The 19,703-nt window shown below is 39.1% G+C and overlaps 1 protein-coding gene across 6 annotated transcripts in view; it reads right to left on the bottom strand.

The window, feature by feature from the left end:
• The window catches only part of IFT81 (intraflagellar transport 81), a 142,135-nt gene that overhangs the window by 89,155 nt on the left and 33,277 nt on the right, over positions 1–19,703 (bottom strand). The window lies entirely within an intron of this gene.

The following is a 19,703-nucleotide window of genomic DNA, read 5'->3' as shown; positions in this document are numbered from 1 at the left end:
CAGGAGTTCGAGACCAGCCTGAGCAAGACAGAAACCCTGTCTCTATTAAAAACAGAAAAATTAGCTGGGCATTATGGTAGGTACCCATGTCCCAACTACTTGGGAGGCTGAATCAGGAAGGATCACTTGAACCCAGGAGTTTGAGGTTGCTGTGAGCTAAGCTGATGCCCTGGCACTCTACTGGGCAACAGAGTGAGACTCTATCTCAAACCAACCAACAAACAAAAAAACTGTATATGCTTTTGGCTGGTACAGTGGCTCATGCCTAGAGTAGTTACAGCTATTTGGGAGGCTGAGGCAAGAAGATGGCTTTAGCTCAGAAGTTTGAAGCTCTAGTGAGCTCTGATGGCACCACTGCTCTCACCAGAGGAAGAGCAACACCCTGTCTCTAAAACAATAAGTAAATTAAAAAAAAAATTTGTGTATGCTTTTATTTTTTTGTACCCATCTAAATATTCTAACTCCTTATATAAAAGTTACTGCTTTGGGAATTTACAAGTAAGGATCAGGAAAGCAGAAACTCAACCATATAAAAGTCGAAAGGTTTAAAAAGAATAAAAAGTAGTAGATAATTCTGGCTGTGGTTTTATCATGGAATAGCTTATGTACTAGGCTATTTTGGTAGCAGGGCAGTGGATCTTCTAGGATTGATATAGCCAACCAGAATCATCAACATTTTTAGCTACTATTTATCACTAAGAAATGTACTTTGACTATATATCCTAAGAAACATCTGGAACACTAGGATGGCATTTGTCCTAAAAACTAAAAAGCTGAGAATATTCCAAGTTAGTGGGAACTCATAGTTGACCAATTAATCTATTTATCTACTCATGATATCAAAGCTATAACTACTCTATTCTAATGGAAATATCCCATTATTAAATAATACTAACTAGAGCTTGGAAAAGCAAGTGAAATACATAGTGAGCATAATATGTACATAAATTCATTTGATAGGTACTACTTATTATCTACTATGTACTAGGCACTGTGCCAGATACTGAGGATACAACTTAGAGTCGGTTTAGAACAAGATAATTATAGATCCTGCCTTCATCAAAGAAATAACGGGAAAAACGAAAACTGAACTTAAGTTTACAATGATGGTAAACATTTTACAGAAATGAAGGGGGCTGGGCGCAGTGGTTCATGCCTGTAATACTAGCACTTTGGGAAGCCCTGGCAGGAGGATTGCTCAAGACTAGCCTGAGCAACATAGTGAGATCCTGTCTCTATAAAAAATATAAAATTTTTTAAAAATACAAAAATTAGCCAGCTATAGTGGCACACATCTATTCAAGAAGTTAAGGTAGGAGGATCACTTGAACCATGCTTTAGAGCAGGCGTCCTCAAACTGCGGCCCGTGGGCCACATGAAGCCGTGTGAATTGTATTTGTTCCCGTTTTGTTTTTTACTTCAAAATAAGGTATGTGCAATGTGCACAGGAATTTGTTCATAGTTTTTTTTTTTAAACTATAGTCCGGCCCTCCAATGGTCTGAGGGACAGTGAATTGGCCCCCTGTTTAAAAAGTTTGACGACGCCTGCTGTAGAGGTTACAGTGAGCTATGATGACACCACTATATTCTAGCCCAGGCAACAGAGCAAGACTCTGTCTCAAAAAAAAAAAAAAAAAAAAATTGAAGGGTCCTTGAGAATTAATAATAGGAGTTTAACCTGGGTTGGGATTGGCATGAAGACAGGAACATGGGGGTTGGGATTTTGGGGAGGTAGTTATGGCAAGCTTCTTGGAATAAGTTATATTTAAGTCAAGACTAGAGGAGTAGGAATGTATTTGAGCAGTGGTTCTCAATCTTCCTAATGCCACAATGTATTTTCATTGTTAAAAAGGTTTTGTGACCCACAGGTTGAGAACCGCTGTATTAGAGGAAGGTAAAAGTGGCAGAAAGAGCATTCCAAGGAGAGAGAACAGCATGTGTAAAGGCCTGTAAGGCATTGGCTCAATAAAAATATATATATTATGGGCTTGGTGCCTGTAGCTCAGGGGCTAGGGTGCCAGCCATATACACCAGGGATGGTGGGTTTGAACCTGGCCTGGGCCTGCCAAACAACAATGACAACTACAAAAAAAAAAAAAAAATAGCCAAGCGTCGCGGTGGGCGCCTGTAGTCCCAGCTACTTGGGAGGCTGAGGCAAGAGAATTACTTAAGCCCAAGAGGTTGAGGTTGCTGTGAGCTGTGACACCATGGCACTCTACCAAGGGCAACATAGTGAGACTGTCTCAAAAAAAAAAAAAAATGTGTATATATAGTTATGCATTACACAGCAATGTTTCAGTCAACAGTAGGCTACAAATACAATGGTGGCCCCATGGATTATAATACCGTATTTTCGGTGTATCTCTTCTATGTTTAGAAATGTTTAGATACACAAATACCTACCTCTGTTGTAAGTGCCTAGAGTATTCAGTACTGTAACATACTATGTAGTTTTGTTGCTTAGAAGCAATAGGCTATCCCATGTAGCCTAAGTACCATCTAGGTTTATGTAAGCACACTCTATATTGTTTGCACATTGATGAAATCACCTAATGATTTCTTAGAATGGATCCCCATCATTAAGGAATGCATGGCTATACAGAATTGCTCAATATGAGAAGCAAATGCAAGAAATTTATGGTATTTTTGAAAGAGAACATAATACTTTTTAAAAAGTTACTACCTCTGGGCGGCGCCTGTGGTTCAGTCAGTAAGGCGCTGGCCCCATATACTGAGGGTGGCGGGTTCAAACCCGGCCCCGGCCAAACCGCAACCAAAAAACAAAATAGCCGGGTGTTGTGGCAGGCGCCTGTAGTCCCAGCTACTCGGGAGGCTGAGGCAAGAGAATCGCTTAAGCCCAGGAGTTGGAGGTTGCTGTGAGCTGTGTGAGGCCACAGCACTCTACCGAGGGTCATAAAGTGAGACTCTGTCTCTACCAAAAAAAAAAAGTTACTACCTCTATGCATCAAGGTACTAATAATATTCAGATACTTCTTATTACATAAAATAATTTCTCTGCTCCAATATTCTTTCATTAACTACAATATAAAGAAAATTTCTGTAGTAAGAACCTGACCTATCATATTTAAATATGTGTACATCTTCAGCTTGGCTCCTGGGGCCTAAAAAAACAAACAAAAAAACATATACATTACTTCAAAACAAAACCAAGCTGCCATAGTACCTGACATGAGATCATTCTTTGAGAATCAGCCTTTTTGATATCTAGTGCTTCATAAAGTAGATATTAGGGGGGGAGGATTAATAAAAAATATTATAAATAATAAAAGTCATAAACATGCTACTGAAATTTTGGAAAACAGAAAAAAGGAAAAATTTACTCAAAGCTTCTATCCCAACACAAACTGTAATACCATGTTAGTATTTTTCCTTCCAATTTTTAAGGCCCATTCTAAGGTCAATAATCCTAAATTGTAAAGTAATAAAATAGTACGATATTTTTAAATCTAATTTTCTTAAAGACTTGATTGATTCCTGAATATACAAAGAAATCCTTAAAAATATGAAGATGAAAAATCCTTCACAGGGCAGCACCTGTGGCTCAAAGGAGTAGGGCACCGGCCCCATATGCTGGAGGTGGTGGGTTCAAACCCAGCCCCAGCCAAAAGCTGCAAAAAAAAAAAAACAAAAACAAAAAAACCCTTCACATAGGCTCAGCACCCATAGCACAGTGATTACGGCGCCAGCCACATATACTAAGGATGGAAGGTTCGAACCCAGCCCAGGCCAGCTAAACAACTGCAACAAAAAAATAGCCGGGCGTTGTGGTGGGCAGGCTGACAGTGTGAGGTTGCTGTGAGCTGTGACATCACACCACTCTACTGAGGGCGACATAGTGAGACTCTGTCTCAAAAAAAAAAAAAATTATCCACATAAAAATAGTTTAGACTATCTTTTAAAACTTGATTTAAACTTTGAGAGAATTGAAGAACACATTGTGTTTTAGAAGAAAGAAGTTCAAAATATTTTTCTGTCCGTGATTCAGTTAGTTTTAATATTAAGGGATCTAGCCCACACACAGCAAATTTTCAATGGCTGGATTACAAAAACTGCTTCAAAAATTTAAGTTAGTCATACTAATGTACCTAGAGTCTAATAAGTTGCAATTTTCCTTTTAAAGAATAAATGCACAAGCCTGACAGAACCAAAGACTAAGAATCCCTAGAGTAACTATATATACTATTAAAAGTATCCTGGGAAAAGTGCCCAAAAGGGAATCAACCTTGTTCATCTGCTGTCCTCTGTAATACTGAGGCCAACTCCTGCCCCCCCCCAGTCTTGCTGTGCTCCAGAACTATTTTTAAAAGCTAAACGCTATAAATGTTTTTGGTGAAAGAACAAACCTTCAAATTACTCAATGTGCTCTATGCTGACTGGTTATTATTTGACATTGATTGTACATGCTACTTAGTGAAGGGTAGTCAGGGTAGGATTAATCACAGCTCCACACAATTAAGCAATAGGTGGCCATCAAAGCACTCTAAGGGTTCTACTACCCCAGAATTAATTAGAAGAAAGAAAACACATTATTAATGTTTTTCTTCCATTGCAAATCTTCCCATTATCATTTGGATTTTAGGTTATTTTTGAATTTTCAATATCATACAAACAACAAAACATGATGAACACACTGAAGCTAAATCTTCTGACACATTCTTTTGTTTCCCTGCCTCACCCTTGACCCATTCTTAATTACTTCCATAGGATATATTTCCACAAAAGGTCAAAAGGAACATAGGCTCTAACACATTTTGTTGAATTGCCCTTCAAAAGGCTATTTATAATACTTTTGTAACTGTTAATTTGATAATCAAGCAAAATAGTTATCTTTTCACTTGCATTTTTATTAGGAATCATCACCTTTTTCATTATGTTTATTGTGCATCTATAGGGATTTTTTTTAATTCAATCATAGCTGTGTACATTAATACAATCATGGGGCACCACACACTGGTTTTATATACCATCTGACATATTTTCATCACACTGGTTAACATAGCCTTCCTGGCATTTTCTTAGTTATTATGTTAAGACATTTATATTCTACATTTATTAAGTTTCACATGTACCCTTGTAAGATGCACTGTAGGTTGTAATCCCTCTAATCACCCTCCCTCCACCCAGCCTCCCACCTCCCTCTCCTCCTCTCCCCCTTTCCCATATTCTTAGGTTATAACTGGGTTATAGCTTTCATATGAAAGCCATAAATTAGTTTCATAGTAGGGCTGAGTACATTGGATACTTTTTCTTCCATTCTTGAGATACTTTACTAAGAAGAATATGTTCCAGCTCCATCCATGTAAACATGAAAGAGGTAAAGTCTCCATCTTTCTTTAAGGCTGCATAATAGTCCATGGTGTACATATACCACAATTTATTAATCCATTCGTGGATCGATGGGCACTTGGGCTTTTTCCATGACTTAGCAATTATGAATTGGGCTGCAATAAACATTCTGGTACAAATATCTTTGTTATAATGTGATTTTTGGTCTTTTGGGTATATACCTAGTAGAGGAATTGCAGGATCAAATGCCAGGTCTATTTTTAGATCTCTAAGTGTTCTCCAAACATCTTTCCAAAAGGAATGTATTAATTTTCATTCCCACCAGCAGTGTAGAAGTGTTCCCTTTTCTCCACATCCACGCCAACATCTCTGGTCTTGGGATTTTGTGATATGGGCTAATCTTACTGGAGTTAGATGATATCTCAAAGTAGTTTTGATTTGCATTTCTCTGATGATTAAGGATGATGAGCATTTTTTCATATGTCTGTAGGCCGTGCACCTGTCTTCTTCAGAGAAGTTTCTCTTCAAGTCCCTTGCCCAGCCTGAGATGGGATCACTTGTTCTTTTCTTGCTTATATGTTTGAGTTCTCTGTGGATTCTGGTTATTAAACCTTTGTTGGAGACATAACCTGCAAATATCTTCTCCCATTCTGAGGGCTGCCTGCTTGCTTTACTTACTGTCTTCTTAGCTGTGCAGAAGCTTTTTAGTTAGAACAGGTCCCAATAGTGTATTTTTGAAGCTGCTTCAGTTGCCCAGGGGGTCCTCCTCACAAAATATTCGCCCAGACCAATTTCTTCAAGAGTTTTCCCTGCACTTTCTTCTAGTATTTTTATAATTTCCTGTCTAAGTTTAAATCTTTAATCCGGGGCGGAGCAAGATGGCAGCCGAGTAACAGCTTCCTTGCATCTGGGCACCGTGAGTCTGGGGAGATAGGACTCCAGGCATCTCTGGCTGGTGGGATCTGCCTGTCATCACCCCTGTAGGATACAGGGAGTCAGCAAGAGACTTCTGGACCCCAAGAGGAGGACTAAAACAGTGGAAAAACGGCAAGTGGTCATGTGTGTTCAATCCGTCTAAACCCGCCCGCAACTGTAAATTCAGTAGCAGCAAGACTGCAAACCAGAAAGGCCTTACCTATGAACTGTTTTGGTGTCTTTGGACTTGGCACTCAGTTGAACTGCCTTGGGGAGAGCCTGAGCGGAAGTGCGGAGAACTTTGGCTGTTATCTAGGGCCCCAGTCTGAGCCACTGAGCCAGACGGAGCTAATAGTGTTTGGCTGTGGGTCACAGGGAGCCACTGTGAGTGATCAGCCCCGGCAAGCTCCGCCCTCAGGGTCGCAGAGCTAGAATCGGGTAGGAGCTGGTAACCCAGCAACCAAGTAGCCTAAGGGTGGGGTCTGAGCCGCCTTGCAGCCCTAACCATCAGGGGCAGAGTGAGACCGGTTTTGGCACACTGGGTAAGTGGATAGCCACTTCAGCAGTGATTCCAGCGACAAGCACTTTCCTGGGAAAGCTTCTGCTCAGCAAGTTTACAAGTTCAAAGTGCCTTAAGTGGGCTGAAGAGAGATTTAGGATGTCTACCTGCTGGAGTTTGAGAAATCAGCAGCCTCCAGTCGTATCAGAACTGTGATTAACATCTCATACCCCAGAAGACCATGTGTTGGCCAGACAATATTCAATAACATATACATACTGCTTTGTTTTTGGTTGTGTTTTTTTGTTTTGTTTTGTTTTTGGTTTGGTTGTTTTTTTTTTTGTTTATTTTGATGTTGTTGATGTTGTTTTGTTTTTTAATTTCAACCTTTTCCATACAGATCCTTTTTCTTTCTCAGTTTTTCTAGTTTAATTATAATTTCCCATTGCTGCCTTTTTCAATAACTAGAACTTCATTTTTACTAGTGTTTCTACTGCTATTATTTGGTTTTTCACCCAATTTTATCCCGTAAAGTTTTCTGTTTGCTTGTTTTGGTTTGATATATAGCATTTTTGTCTTTCCTCTCAACTTGGTGGAGGTGGGGTACTGTGTCTGATCAGGTTAGCAAAGAGCTGCTGACCTCAAGGGAACCACCCAACTGGGCACCCCCAGAAGGTGGGTTTTTTTTAAGGTTGTGTCAAAGTACCCTACTGTACACCTATATTGCTCTGTCTCCCTCTTTCTGTGCCTCTCTTCTTTTTGTCAATATTCCTTTTACCCACCCCGTCTCCTTTCTCTATTTTTCTTTTTTTTTCTTATCACTCGGTCCTCCTTTCTTTCATCCCTTTTTTGCTCTTCAACCTTCTCACCCTTCTGGTCCTGTAACCCTCAGTCCACAGGCACGAGAACTTAAAGAGCAAGAGGAAGTGAAAGGAAAATTAGGGCAAGGAAACAGATAAAAGAAATCACTCATGAGGAAGAATCAGCAGAAAACTCCAGGCAACATGAAGAACCAGTCCAGAACAACCCCACCAAGGGACCATGAGGTAGCTACTGCAGAGGATTCCACCTATACAGAAATGTTAGGAATGACAGAAAGGGAATTTAGAATACACATGTTGAAAACAATGAAAGAAATGATGGAAACAATGAAGGAAACTGCTAATAAAGTGGAAAACAACCAAAAGGAAATCCAAAAACAGAATCAAATAAGACATGAATGATATGACGAATATAAAAAGGATATAGCAGAGCTGAAGGAACTGAAACAATTAGGGAACTTAAAGATGCAATGGAAAGTATCAGCAACAGGTTAGACCATGCAGAAGAAAGAATTTCAGAGGTAGAAGATAAAGTTCTTGAGATAACTCAGATAGTAAAAGAGGCAGAAAAGAAGAGAGAGAAAGCAGAATGTTCATTGTCAGAATTATGGGACTTTATGAAGCGTTCCAACATACGAGTTATAGGAATTCCAGAAGGGGAAGAAGAATGCCCCAGAGGAATGGAAGCCATACTAGAGAATATTATAAAAGAAAATTTCCCAAATATCACCAAAGGTTCTGACACACTGCTTTCAGAGGGATATCGGACCCCAGGTCGCCTCAACTCTAACCAAGCTTTTCCAAGACACATTGTGATGAACCTGTCCAAAGTCAAGACAAAAGAAAAGATTCTGCAAGCTGCCAGGAGTAAGCGCCAGTTGACATACAGGGGCAAATCCATCAGAGTGACCGCAGACTTCTCTAATGAAACTTTCCAAGCAAGAAGACAATGGTCATCTACCTTTAATCTACTTAAACAGAACAATTTCCAGCCCAGAATTCTGTACCCTGCTAAGCTAAGCTTCAAAATTGATGGAGAAATCAAATCATTTACGGATATACAAACATTGAGGAAATTCGCCACAAGACCAGCTCTACAGGAAATACTTCAACCTGTTCTACACACTGACCACCACAATGGATCAGCAGCAAAGTAAGAACTCAGAGATTAAAGGACAGAACCTAACCTCCACACTGATGCAAAAGATAAAACTAAGCAATGGACTCTCACAAAATAAGACGAATAGAATACTACCACACTTATCAATTATCTCGATAAATGTTAATGGCTTGAATTCCCCACTGAAGAGACATAGATTGGCTGACTGGATCAAAAAACACAAGCCATCCATTTGCTGCCTGCAAGAAACACACCCGGCTTCAAAAGACAAATTAAAGCTCCGAGTCAAGGGTTGGAACACAATTTTTCAGGCAAATGGAATCCAGAAGAAAAGAGGAGTTGCAATCTTATTTTCAGATTCATGTGGATTTAAAGCAACTAAAGTCAAAAAAGACAAAGATGGTCACTTTATATTGGTCAAGGGAAAAATACAACAAGAAGACATTTCAATTCTAAATATTTATGCACCCAATTTAAATGCTCCCAGATTCTTGAAACAGACCTTACTCAGTCTGAGCAATATGATATCTGATAATACCATAACAACAGGGGACTTTAACACTCCTCTTACAGAGCTGGACAGATCCTCTAAACAGAAATTAAACAAAGATATAAGAGATTTAAATGAGACCCTCGAACACTGTGCTTGATAGACGCATATAGAACACTCCACCCCAAAGATAAAGAATATACATTCTTCTCATCACCCCATGGAACATTCTCCAAAATTGATCATATCCTGGGACACAAAACAAATATCAACAGAATCAAAAGAATTGAAATTTTACCTTGTATCTTCTCAGACCATAAGGCACTAAAGGTGGAACTCAACTCTAACAAAAACGCTCGACCCCGCCCAAAGGCATGGAAATTAAACAATCTTCTGTTGAATAACAGATGGGTGCAAGAAGAAATAAAACAGGAAATCATTAACCTCCTTGAGCATAACAACAATGAAGACACAAGCTACCAAAACCTGTGGGATACTGCAAAAACAGTTTTGAGAGGAAAATTCATCGCTTTAGATGCCTACATTTGAAAAACAGAAAGAGAGCACATCAACAATCTCACAAGAGATCTTATGGAATTGGAAAAAGAAGAACAATCTACGCCCAAACTCAGTAGAAGAAAAGAAATATCCAAAATCAAATCAGAGATCAATGAAATTGAAAACAAAAGAATCATTCAGAAAATTAATGAAACAAGGAGTTGGTTTTTTGAAAAAATAAATAAAATAGATAAACCATTGGCCAGACTAATGAGGAATAGAAAAGTAAAATCTCTAGTAACCTCAATCAGAAATGATAAAGGGGAAATAACAACTTATCCCACAGAGATACAAGAGATCATCTCTGAATACTACCAGAAACTCCATGCCCAGAAATTTGACAATGTGAAGGAAATGGATCAATATTTGGAATCACACCCTCTCCCTAGACTCAGCCAGGAAGAAATAGAGCTCCTGAACAGACCAATTTCAAGCACTGAGATCAAAGAAACAATAAAAAATCTTCCAACCAAAAAATGCCCTGGTCCAGATGGCTTCACTCCAGAATTCTATCAAACCTTCAAGGAAGAGCTTATTCCTGTACTGCAGAAATTATTCCAAAAAATTGAGGAAGAAGGAATCTTCCCCAACACATTCTATGAAGCAAACATCACCCTGATACCAAAACAGGAAAAGGAGAATTTCAGACCAATCTCACTCATGAATATAGACGCAAAAATTCTCAACAAAATCCTAGCCAATAGATTACAGCTTATCATCAAAAAAGTCATTCATCATGATCAAGTAGGCTTCATCCCAGGGATGCAAGGCTGGTTTAACATACGCAAGTCCATAATCGTTATCCACCATATTAACAGAGGCAAAAATAAAGATCACATGATCCTCTCAATAGATGCAGAAAAAGCATTTGATAAAATCCAGCATCCTTTTCTAATTAGAACACTAAACAGTATAGGCATAGGTGGCACATTTCTAAAACTGATTGAAGCTATCTATGACAAACCCACAGCCAATATTTTACTGAATGGAGTAAAACTGAAAGCTTTTCCTCTTAGAACTGGAACCAGACAAGGTTATCCTCTGTCACCTTTACTATTCAACATAGTGCTGGAAGTTCTAGCCAATACAATTAGGCAAGATAAGGAAATAAAGGGAATCCAAATGGGAGAAGAGGAGGTCAAACTCTCCCTCTTTGCTGACGACATGATCTTATACTTAGAGAACCCCAAAGACTCAACTACAAGACTCCTAGAAGTCATCAAAAAATACAGTAATGTTTCAGGATATAAAATCAATGTCCACAAGTCAGTAGCCTTTGTGTACACCAATAACAGTCAAGATGAGAAGCTAATTAAGGACACAACTCCCTTCACCATAGTTTCAAAGAAAATGAAATGCCTAGGAGTATACCTAACGAAGGAGGTGAAGGACCTCTATAAAGAAAACTATGAAATCCTCAGAAAGGAAATAGTAGAGGATATTAACAAATGGAAGAACATACCATGCTCATGGATGGGAAGAATCAACATTGTTAAAATGTCTATACTTCCCAAAGCAATCTACCTATTCAATGCCATTCCTATCAAAATACCAACATCGTACTTTCAAGATTTGGAAAAAATGATTCTGCGTTTTGTATGGAACCGGAAAAAAACCCGTATAGCTAAGGCAGTTCTTAGTAATAAAAATAAAGCTGGGGGCATCAGCATACCAGATTTTAGTCTGTACTACAAAGCCATAGTGGTCAAGACAGCATGGTACTGGCACAAAAACAGAGACATAGACACTTGGAATCGAATTGAAAACCAAGAAATGAAACTAACATCTTACAACCACCCACTCTTCGATAAACCAAACAAGAACATACCTTGGGAGAAAGACTCCCTATTCAATAAATGGTGTTGGGAGAACTGGATGTCTACATGTAAAAGACTGAAACTGGACCCACACCTTTCCCCACTCACAAAAATTGATTCAAGATGGATAAAGGACTTAAATTTAAGGCATGAAACAATAAAAATCCTCAAAGAAAGCATAGGAAAAACACTGGAAGATATTGGCCTGGGGAAAGACTTCATGAAGAAGACTGCCATGGCAATTGCAACAACAACAAAAATAACAAATGGGACTTCATTAAACTGAAAAGCTTCTGTACAGCTAAGGAGACAATAACCAAAGCAAAGAGACAACCTACACAATGAGAAAGGATATTTGTATATTTTCAATCAGACAAAAGCTTGATAACTAGGATCTATAGAGAACTCAAATTAATCCACATGAGAAAAGCGAACAATCCCATATATCAATGGGCAAGAGACATGAATAGAACTTTCTCTAAAGATGAGAGACGAATGGCTAACAAACACATGAAAAAATGTTCATCATCTCTATATATTAGAGAAATGCAAATCAAAACAACCCTGAGATATCATCTAACCCCAGTGAGAATGGCCCACATTACAAAATCTCAAAACTGCAGATGTTGGCGTGGATGTGGAGAGAAGGGAACACTTTTACACTGCTGGTGGGACTGCAAACTAGTACAACCTTTCTGGAAGGAAGTATGGAGAAACCTCAAAGCACTCAAGCTAGACCTCCCATTTGATCCGGCAATCCCATTACTGGGCATCTACCCAGAAGGAAAAAAATCCTTTTATCATAAGGACACTTGTACTAGACTGTTTATTGCAGCTCAATTTACAATCGCCAAAATGTGGAAACAGCCTAAATGCCCACCAACCCAGGAATGGATTAACAAGCTGTGGTATATGTATACCATGGAATACTATTCAGCCATTAAAAAAATGGAGACTTTACATCCTTCGTATTAACCTGGATGGAAGTGGAAGACATTATTCTTAGTAAAGCATCACAAGAATGGAGAAGCATGAATCCTATGTACTCAATTCTGATATGAGGACGATTAATGACAATTAAGGTTATGAGGGGGGGAAAGCAGAAAGAGGGACAGAGGGAGGGGAGTGGGGCCTTGGTGTGTGTCACACTTTATGGGGGCAAGACATGATTGCAAGAGGGACTTTACCTAACAATTGCAATCAGTGTAACCTGGCTTACTGTACCCTCAATGAATCCCCAACAATAAAAAAAAAAAAAAGAAAAGAAAAAAAAAGAAATCTTTAATCCACTGAGAGTCTATCTTAGTTAATGGTGAAAGGTGTGGGTCCAGTTTCAGTCTTTACAGGTTGCCATCCAGTTCACCCAGCACCATTTGCTAAATAGGGAATCTTTTCCCCACTGAATGTTTTTAATTGGCTTGTCAAAGATCAAATCATCTGTAGGGATTTTAAAGAAATTATTTGCCGGTCTTTGGTCCTCCTTTTTATTGAGGTGTTTATCTTTTTCCTGTGCATATATAACAGTGATTCTTAAACTTTTTGATCTCAGGAATCCTTTATATATTCAAAATTATTGAAGATCTCAAAGAGATTTTATGTTGATTACATCTGTCGATATTTATCATATTATTAAACTGAGGAAATTTTAAAATACAATAAAACACAAGGGCACATTCCATTAGCTGCCAGAGATAGCATGATCACTTACGAAACTTCTGGTAATCCTTGTTGTACACTCATGTGAGAATAAGTAAAAACTGTCCTCCCCTTCTCAGTTGAGGGGATTCAGAATAGTGGCAGCAAAGGCAGGCAATGAGGACTGGGAACTGCATGGAGGTGCTAGGAAGGTTGGGGAACTGTATACAGAAATGGACCAGAGGGTCTGGAAGTCTTCTGATAGACTCTGCAAAACTACCTTACAACAGGCTATTTGTAACCATAAATTTGACAAACAAGCAAAACAGTATCCTTTTTTTTTTTGAGACAGAGTCTCAAGCTGTCGCCCTGGGTAGAGTACCATGGCACCACAGCTCACAGCAATCTCAAACTCTTGAACTTAAGGGATTCTCCTGCCTCAGCCTCCCAAGTAGCGGGGACTAAAGGCACCTGCCACAACACCTGGTTTTTTTTTTTTTTTTTTGGTTGCAGTTGTCATTATTGTTTTAGTTGGTCCAGGCTGGATTAAAACCTGCCAGCCTTGGTGTATATGGCCGGCGTCCTACCCACTGAGCTATGGGCACCGCCCAGTATTTTATTTATTTATTTTTTTTAATTAGGAAATATCACTTTTCCATTATGCTGAGGGGTTAAGAATGCAGGGAAATGAGGGGTCTTAAAAGAGTCACACAGAAGTGTGGACCAGTAGGCTCGTGACTAGGGGTACAGGATGATAGGGTAGAGGAGTCATGGGAATGAAGATCAGTGGCTGAATAGCCAAGGACGTAGAATGATGGGATTGGGGGCTGAAGAACCAATGGAGGCACAGGCTAGCAGAGGTCAAGCACTAATCTTTACCTCTACCTGCATTTGGTTTTGGTAATAGACTCATTTAGCTTCCAGCTTCAGAGCCAATTTTGAAGATTCAGGTACTTTATGATCCAAATAAAATCTGACGAATGTTCTTTCTCCTTTTATGTACTTAATATGTTTTAGGACCTTGAACAGTAATGATCAAAATCTGAGCTAGCTTTTACAATGGATAGGGCAGTATATTTCCCTGAGGATGTAATCATTTACAAATCCTTTTCAAGCTTATGTGGAACACAAAAGAATTACAGGATTCCAGACATCATTCTAGCTATTTATATGAAAACAAGAATCTCTGCTCCTGCTGAAAATTTTCTACCTCAATATTTAGCATGAAAATTATTTTGGCTTAGTGCCTGTAGCACAGTGGTTATGGGCGCCAGCCACATGCACCAAGGCTGATGGGTTTGAACTCAGCCTGTGCCAGCTAGATAACAATGACAATTGTAACAACAACAACAAAATAGGTGGGCACTGTGACAGGTGCCTGTAGTCCCAACTACTTGGGAGGCTAAGGCAAGAGAATTGCTTAAGCCCAAGAGTTTGCAGTTGCTGTGAGCTGTGATGCCATGGTACTCTACCGAGGGCAATAAATATAGTGCTCTCTAAATAGCAACTGCTATTTTTGTTGTTGTTGTTGTTGCAGTTGTCATTGTTGTCTAGCAGGCCCAGGCCAGGTTTGAACTTGCCAGCCCCAGTGTATGTGGCCAGCGCCCTAACCACTGCACTATGGGTGCTGAGCCTACCTTACATTTCTTAATTGAATATTTTTGAAATCCATCATTTCACCAAATGATTGATAAGCACGGAAAACTGCACAAATAGGCCCAAGGGAGTTGGTCATTAGATAAGATACCTTCAATTGTTTAAGAACAGTATTAATATGCCCAAAGGCTACTATATTTTTGTCCATTTGTCAATGTCTTGTGCTCTAGACAGACTTCAGACTTGCAGAAAACCTGAAAAGGCCATCTTTCTATGGCATGTTCCAATAAATCCTTTGGACTCCTAAGTCCAAAGAGTGCTGCTGTTTGTTTTAAGGTACAAGAAAATGTTTTAAAGTAACCTTTGCTATCTGCTAAAATGACAGTTTTTTCAAATCACCTGTCACAACTAGTGCCATATAATACACATACAAATACTATTCTAACCTTTTCCAGCCTGTTAGTGTTACATTTTCAACTTTAAATTAGAAAATTTCAGCAAGCCAAGCATAAACAATGTAATTACCTACATATGGTAGGGGCTAGTTAGCTGCTCATTCTTTTAAGGGAGTCTATAATAAGCAATGTGATATACACTGGCAGAAATTTGGCTTAAATGAAACTTGTACAATAGGAACATCCATCTGTGAAACACAGTTAGTTAATTAGACCATCCAGGGTTTCTAGACTTCTAATATAAATCAAATCACCACCACACAGCTGTTACTATCTCTAATGGGTGTCTCACTTGGTATCCAAAGCAGTTAACTCTTCAGGAAGAAAAAAAATGTTTGAAAAATTTTTAAACTTTTAAGTTAAAATAGTGGTGGCATTATCTATACTGCATGCATAATACACTATTTCTATTACAGTGAACTTAGCCAAATTTATTTAATTCTTTGTTCCATCTCTTGGGAAATTTTAGGGACCTCAGGTCCTGCTATGAACTCTTTAAGAGTACAATGTGATTTGAAAGGTTCTAAATATATCACGGGTTTGCCGGGGCTTACTTAGAAGGGTGGATGATTCAATTACAAGTGTCAAAATTTGATTCCTAATTTTTTGGGACCTGACAGCTGCAGCAAATCTTGCCAGGATTCCCTTATCTTCGTTGTGTTTCTCTTTGAAGTATTTAAAGACTATTTCATAATCTTTGCAATTTAGTTCTAGGGTTTCTGTTGGTAACTGCAGAATGAATTGGTTGGCCCTTTTTAAAGCTGCTTAAAAATATTATTTAACCATATACATTTTAAAAGTAGTTTTAACTGCAAAACAGCTGAGCTTCTTGTAATAGGGAAAAAACCAAAATGTACTATATATGGGTGGGTAGATAGACAGATACACACACCCATATGCCATAAAGGGGGGGTGACCTTTCAATGCATCAAGTGACAAAGGAACCTTAACCAGAGGTTCATTTGTTGCTATAAAAAAGCTCAGATCCATAAGCATGCATTCATTTGAATGACAACTCTGGGAAGGGTAGCACTGCATTGTTGGAGCTGATTTTTTGTTTGCATTTTCAGATTATGAAAGCAGAGATTCAGTAAGATCAAGGTGACTAAGATGGTAAAGATCAGCAGCTACATGACACTACTAGAAGAGGACAGGCTCTATTCTTTGCTCTTCCATTAAGTGAGACAAAGTCTTCAAGCCTAGAATCCTACCTGTGAAACAGCAAAAATCATACCCAAACAATTTGCTGGAGGCTACCAAATTAAAAGGCAAATTTAATTTTGTGGTCATGTACTTAAAAATAACCTTATTTATACAATGAAATAAATAGCTATGGTCAGAATGAGAAGTTGCACATAATTAATTTTTATTATCAACTGAAGCCTACTAAGAAGTGCCAAGATATTTTTCAATATCATCACTTTTCTGATGATGAAAATATATCTCAATTAGGTTACGCTTTCATTCAGGTTTTCTATACTTTTACCAAGTCCCTGGTACTTAGTAAACGGTGGTGAACAAGAGATACCTATGCCATCATGGAGCTTACTGGTTTCATAGGGGAGGGAGCAACTGAAAAAATGAACCTAAATGTGCAGTTCATTACAACCAAAAGAAAAGAGTGCCAGGAGAGTACATCTCAGGGGGTTTGGGGTTATGGGTGTGGATTGGACTCACTTCCTGGAGGAGATGCTATTTAAGCAGAGATGTTTCTGTTATTATTTATTTATGTATTTATTTAATTTTGAGAGTCTCACTTTGTCATCCTTGGTAGAGTACCCTGGCATCCTAGTTCACAGCAACCTCAAACTCTTGGGCTCAAGCGATCCTCTTGCCTCAGTTTTTTCATTTTTAGTAGAGAAGGGGGGTCTCACTCATGCTTCGGCTGGTCTGGAATGCCTGAGCTCAAGCATTCCACCTGCCTCAGCCTCCTGTTACCTTTTTAAAAGCATACTGATCACAGCAACCTTCCACTGATAACCCAAAGTCAGAATTATAACCATTAACTAATTTACTGTGCTATTATACTATGTTTTTCTGTCTCCACTCACACTAAATTCTGCAAAAAGTAAGATATTTCTCAAGCCAGGTATGGTGGCACATGCATGTAATCCTAGCACTTTGGGAGGCCAAGGCAGGTAGATTGCCTGAGCTCATAGGTTCGAGACCAGTCTGAGCCAGAGCAAGACCCCATCTCTAAAAATAGTTGGGTGTTGTGGTGGGTACCTGTAGTTGCACATACTCAGGAGGCTGAGGCAAGAGAATCACTTGAGGCCAGAGTGTGAGGTTGCTGTCAGCTATAACGTCATGGCACTCTACTGAGGGCAACAAAGTGAGACTCTGTCTCAAAAAAAAGTAAGATATTTCTATATAAAAGTTGTAAAATTACTTCAAACTATGTAAAAATAAGGTCACTTAATAATAAAATCCTAACTTAATATTTAAAGCTATTATAACTTAGAATAATAGGAATAATTTGTACTGATAAAATCTGAAGAAATATTCACATGAAGATTCAAACTAGAATCCAGCATCAAATCAACTTTAAACTTTGTTTCTCTTATAGGTGATAAAAAAATTTTTTTTCTTTCTTTCTTTATTATTTTTTTTTATTTATTTATTTTTGAGACAGAGTCTCAGTCTCTTATCCTGGGTAGAGTGCTGGGGCATCATCATACCTCACAGCAACCTCAAACTCTTGAGCTCAAGTGATCCTTTTGCCTCAGTCTCCCAAGTAGCTGGGACTACAGATGCCTGGCACTGCCTGGCTAGTTTTTTTTCTATTTTTTAGAAGAGACAGGGTCTCATTCTTGTTCAGACTGGTCTTGAACTCCTGAGCTCAGGTGATCTATCCGCCTTGGCTTCCCAGAGTGCTAGGATTACATATGTGAGCCACCACCCCTGTTCTTATATACGATAAAATATAGAAAAATCACCCACAGATATTCCTGGTCACGCACACATTTTAAGCCAATGATTCATAATACTCAGAAATTATGTTGGAAGAGACTCTAGATTGATCATTTAGCTCACTGATTTTCTTTTGTTTTCTTTTTCTGTTTTTTTTTGAGACAGAGTCTCACTATGTCACCCTCGGTAGAGTGCCATGGCATCATAGCTCACAGCAACCTCAAAAACTCTTGGCTCAAGCGATTCTCTTGCCTTAGCCTCCCAAGTAGCTGGGACTACAGGCTCCCGCTACAATGCCAGGCTATTTTTTTTGTTGCAGTTGTTTAGTTGGCCCAGGCCGGGTTCGAACTCACCACCTTTGGCATATGTGGCTGGCACAGTAACCACTGTGCTACCAGTACTGAGCCAGCTCAATGATTTTCAAATCTTTTTTAAACAGTGAAACTTTATTTTCAAATAAATTCTTACTTGGAACCCCAGTATATAATTCAGAACTGATGTGGCTGAAGTTAGAAGAGGGGCCTAGAACACTACCCAACTATCCACTGACTCATGCCTTCAGACCCCACGTGTTCCTCGAACACAAAATAGAAACCACTAGTAAGAATTTCCAGTTTGATGGTAGATTGAGCAAACACTCCAGAACACTCATCCTTCAAAGTAGTAGGAAAAAATGTATACATCAACCCAAATCACCAAACATTTGAAGAAAACCAATACCATGAGGAAATTTAAAACTCAAGAACAGTTGTAACTATTTCCACTAAGATTTGTTCTTTATAAAATTATGCTTAATGTTCCCCAGTACCTTCTGTTCTTCTAGGTAACTGCCAAATAACTTTCTAAATGATTTATTCTAGTTTCCGACCAGACATTGTTCAAAAAGTAAGTTGATCTTAATAATTTCCAAAGTTATCTTTTTCCCCTTAAAAAAAGTATGCTTTATTCTGTCATCAGATACTTCCATTTACCATGATTTCTTTTTTTTTTTTTGTAGAGACAGAGTCTCACTTTACCGCCTTCAGTAGAGTGCCATGATGTCACAGGACTCACAGCAACCTCTAGCTCTTGGGCTTCTGCGATTCTCCTGCTTCAGCCTCCCGAGGAGCTGGGATTACAGGCGCCTGCCACAACGCCTGGCTATTTTTTGGTTGCAGTTCAGCCGGGGCTGGGTTTGAACCCGCCACCCTCGGTATATGGGGCTGGCACCCTACTCACTGAGCCACAGGTGCCACCCTACCATGATTTCTAAAAACCCCTGACTGATAACTTGGCACTAGGGTTCTTTTCCCTCATATTTGCACAGAGGGAACATTTTATTTTCTGTTGTTGTTTTTTTTTTTTTAAATTACAGACAGAGCCTCAAGCTGTCCCCTGGGTAGAGTGTCGTGGCATCACAGCTCACAGCAACCTTCAACTCCTGGGCTTAAGCAATTCTCCTGCCTCCGCCTCCCAAGTAGCTGGAACAAAAGGTGTCTGCTACAACACCCAGCTATTTTTTGGTTGCAGCTGTCATTGTTGGTTGGTGGGCCCAGGTTGGATTCGAACCCGCCAGCTCAGGTGTATGTGGCTGGTGCCTT

Source organism: Nycticebus coucang, chromosome 4 (genome assembly GCF_027406575.1).
Source record: "Nycticebus coucang isolate mNycCou1 chromosome 4, mNycCou1.pri, whole genome shotgun sequence".
NCBI lineage: Eukaryota > Metazoa > Chordata > Mammalia > Primates > Lorisidae > Nycticebus > Nycticebus coucang.
The sequence above is the reverse complement of the archived record's forward strand: the minus strand, read 5'-3'. Positions and strand labels throughout refer to the sequence as shown.